We start from the raw sequence: 4,542 nt of genomic DNA, 5'->3' as shown, positions 1-4,542 counted from the left end.
TTGTATCTGAGGCCTAAAGCTGGTGTGCCTCATAGATGGCACTCCTCCAGTCAATCCCAGCAAGAAGAAGTTGAGATGTAAGGGTCACTTTCTCCTGTTACAAGACAACCTTTCACAATTTAGCTTCTCAGATCAAAATTTGTTTTCAAATGATTTACTATCTGTTTAAAAGTTAGGAATATGTCACGCCAAAGAGAAAAACACTTGGGGAAAAATAAAATAAAAATAAAACTGCATGGATATATTGAAATTTATCATTCTAATTCAAAAGTCATACCAAAAATGTTATTGAGGGGCCGGCCCCATGGCCTAGTGGTTTAGTTCGGCATGCTCCACTTCAGCAGCCCAGGTTCAGTTCCTAGAGTCGACCTACACCACTCGTGGGCAGCCATATTGTGGCAGAGACCCATATACAAAATAGAGGAAGATTGGCACAGATGTTAGCTCAGGGCAAGTCTTCCTCAAGCAAAAAGAGAAAGATTGGCAACATATGTTAGCTCAGAGCAAATCTTCCTCACACACACACAAAAAAATTATTGAGCTTAACTGTATTCAAACGTTGCCCATGGACACAAGAACAAGAAGTAGTCTATTCACAATATCAGTATTATTATTAAATACTCAGAATATTTTAACTTCATGTTGATGCAGAATTTTGTAGTTTTATCTTTTGTTAAAGAAACTATTCAATAGTTGGAATTGTGCAAAATGATTTACCCTTCCATTTCATTTTCGAGACCGCTAATACTGCTTGGCTTTTACTGTACATCCAGCCGCAGCATCATTCCTTACCTCAAGACATGGCAAGATGTTTGTCTTCATCCAATTTAACTCCTATACAAGTGGAATGTATGTGGATTTAGAAATATAACAACTGCTACCTGGTCCTGTTATAAAACTCACCTATTTAAGAAAGACTTTGGTTTCACTAGCTTTTTCTCTTTACCTCATAGCCCCTTAAAATGATTCACCTGGTTGCTTTCACTCTGATTTTAGCCTTTGATAATGGAGATAAGTTCCCGATTGCAGGTTTGATAATATAGAACCTGTATATATATATATATATATATATATATATATATATATATATATATGTCCACTTTTTCAGAACAAGGCACAACATTATCTAGCTGCTTACAGATACACTGAGCAATTCAATGTGTTTGTTGGAGGCAGTTTGAAACAAAGATTCTCATTCTATATAACCATACTAGATCAGCATGTCTCATTCCTTCTCTCTTTCCTCAGAAGCCTGTTGTCTCATCCTTCCCATTAACCCAATATGGAAACATTTAATCCTTTGGCATGACAAAAAAATAATACAATCACCATTTTCTTAAACTTAGGCACACCATGACTGACTATACATAATAACAATGCAAAGAATAAAAAATTATGTCAATTTTATGGAAATAGAAAGAATCAAACCACAAGGATGCTCAAGGCCTTCCTAACACATACACATTAGGGAATCACTTTAGTATCCAAGTGGTCCAGGTGAGAAAAACATACCTATCTTCATTGGTCAAGACCATCATTAAAGTCTCATAACAAACACTCTATAGCATGTCATGATTTTATTTTAAAAACAAATAAAGAGGCCGGCCCTGTGGTTTAGCAGTTAAGTGCACATGCTGCTGGTGGCCCAGGTTCGGATCCTGGGCACGCACTGACGCACCGCTTGTTGGGCCATGCTGAGGCGGCATCCCACATACAGGAACTATAAGAACGTGTAACTGTAACATACAACTATCTACTGGGGCCTTGGGAAAAAAAGGAGGAGAATTGGCAATAGATGTTAGCTCAGGGCTGATATTCCTCACAAAAAAAAAAAAGGAGACTGCTTCTCGTATTAAAAAAATAAATAAATAAAAACTTTGACGCTAGGGGAATTACAGGAAAATTTTACTACAGATTTTTCCACACACTCCTCTCGATCATTAACACATTTAAAAAAAATCGAAATAATATAGTGCCACAGTAGATGATATTGTTAAATAATGCATATAGGCTTAATTAATTTTCCTCAAGTCTATCCTGTAACACAAGTAACAGATAAAGGTTGGTAATCCTTGTATAGCGAGAAATATTACAGATCACAAAGATAAACAGTCCAATATGAAAATAGATGAAGAATGTGTACAGCCGATTCACAGAAGTAAAAATGCCCAGTAACATACAAAGGATGGCAAAAGGCACTGATTGTAGGAAAATGTAAATTAAGTCAATAAATTGTCTCCCACGGGGCATATATCAAACATAAGATTCCACAAGTGCAGAGGCCACCATGGCTGCCAGGGAGGAAGTACTGGCATTGCAGGCTGAAGTTGCCCAGAATGAGGAGGAGCTGAGTTCTGTGAAGCAGAGCCTGAGTGCCGCTTTTCTGGTGGAGCAGGAGCCAAAGCGGCCGGTTGAGGTGTTGACCCTGCAGCCTAAGGCCGCCCTGTCCGGAAAAGAGGTTCTGCGCATAAGCCAGCAGCTAGGACTGCTGGGCATGCAGGGACAGCTATGCATGGCGACCGCATCAGTGCTGGACAAGGGGTGCGGTGAGTTCGGTGGCCCATGCCTTAGGGACTACAAGCTAGTAGAAATGAGCAACCTGGCCCGCCAACTGCTGCATGGCGAGGCACAGGCCGGCCAGGCCAAAGCTTTTCTGCCGCCGGCTGGCTGCGCTGCCTTGATTCCACCCAGGTCTGCGTGCTCTAGTATCAGGCGCTTACAGAACCATACTGCTCGACCTGGTCCGCAGCTGTAACTTGGTGGCTGATTACTCAGACAGCGTGCCAACTCACTACTTGGTTATCGATGCCTGTGTGCTGGCCGGCCGGCTTCTCGTGTTGGCCAGCGCCTTGCCCTTGGAGGGTCAAATCACAGTCTACCACTATGGCAGCGGGCCTGGTTTTCACCCAACCACCTCCAGTGGAAATGGTGACCAACTGGAGGCCAACTGAGGGCGGGGTGCTTGGTATAGTAACTGGAGTCCTGGGCCACGTGCAGGCACTGGAAGTGTTGAATACTGTTGCAGGACTGGGTCTGTGTAACAGTGGCAGCCTGCTGCTCTTTGATGACCTCAGAAAACATATGCGCTGTATTTGGCTACAGAGACGGAATACACTGTCACTACCTGAAGAACTAGGAAGCCTTCTGTTACTCCTCACCACCAATAAGTTCTGCCCCTGCATTGGCTGACCCCAGAGGAGCAAGTTGTCACTGACTATAAGCGACTTCTAGATTCTGGGTCACCCTAACTTTTGCTGGACATCAGGCCTCAAGTGGATGTAGACATCTGTCTTTTGCCTCATGCTCTACGCATACCTTTGAAATATTTGGAACAGAGGGATGGAGAGCCTGAAACTCTTAGGAGAGGCAATCCAGGAAGGGAAGCAGGGCACACAGGAAGGGGCAGCTCTCCTCATTTATGTGATTTCCAATTTGGTCAGTGACTCCCAGAAAGCCATGAAGACCCTGTAGTCCTTGAGAGCAGTCCAAGAGTTAGTCTCTTTAACAATCCAGGGAGTTGTGGGGGCCTTATGGACTGGGCTGCCAAAATGCATGGAACATTTCTGAAGTACTGTGGTGGTGGATATGGTCTGACCTGAGAAAATTGTGGATTGTTGTATAATGGATGATTTAGAGAGCTTTTGGATTGGGGAGGTGGAATAAAAGCAGGACAGGAAAATAATCTGAAGTTTAAAATGCAAAATTTTGTCTCTTACGTCTCACATGCTCCATACCCCTTCAAGTGCTGAAAACACCAGGCAGTTCTCAGAAACAGTATTAAAGATACATTTATTTGCATTTTTTTTCAGTAATGTACAGAAGAGCCTGGGATTCTACAATATCTGTGAATACATGGATTCCTTTTTAGGAAGGGCTTTTTTATTGTAATTTGTTGGCTGAGGTAGTTGCAAATGGGTTATAATACTATTTCTTTTTTTTTTTTTTAACTTGAAAGTATTTATTGATTTATTTATTTAAAAAAAAAATATATAATACTATTTCTGAGAACTGTCTTGTGTTTTCAACCCTTGAATGGTGTCTTGAACATCTGAGATATAATGTAAGTGATAGGATTTTGTGTTTTACTAGGAGTGGAATTGCTGGGTTACATGGTAATACTAGCTTTAACATTTGAGGACCAACAGACTGTATTTCAAAGTGGTTTTACCATTTTATATTCTCAGCAGCAACAGATGTGATTTCCAATTTCTCCATATCTTTGCCAAAAGTTGCTTTTTTCTGCTTTTTTACTTGTAGCCATCATAGTGGTTACAAAGTGATATCTCATTTTGGTTTTCATTTGCATTTCACTGATGCCTAATGATATTAAGCACCATTTTATATGTTCATTGAAACTTTTTTATCTTCCTTGGTGAAATGTGTATTCAGAACCTTTGCCCATGTTTTAATTGGGTTGTTTTTTCTTTTTGTTGTTGAGTTGTAAGAGTTCCTTATATATTCCTGATACAAGTCCCTTATCAAATATATGATTTGGAAATATGTTCTCCAGCTCTATGGGTTGTCTTTTCACTTTCTTGATAA

The 4,542-nt window shown here is 40.7% G+C and overlaps 1 pseudogene; it reads left to right on the top strand.

Annotated features, from left to right (window-relative positions):
• Positions 1-2,287: 2,287 nt before the first annotated feature.
• Positions 2,288-3,599, top strand: LOC131409250 (adenylyltransferase and sulfurtransferase MOCS3-like; annotated as a pseudogene).
• The last annotated feature ends 943 nt before the right edge of the window (positions 3,600-4,542 follow it).

Source organism: Diceros bicornis, chromosome 8 (genome assembly GCF_020826845.1).
Source record: "Diceros bicornis minor isolate mBicDic1 chromosome 8, mDicBic1.mat.cur, whole genome shotgun sequence".
NCBI lineage: Eukaryota > Metazoa > Chordata > Mammalia > Perissodactyla > Rhinocerotidae > Diceros > Diceros bicornis.
This window is presented reverse-complemented; position numbering and strand designations above follow the sequence as displayed.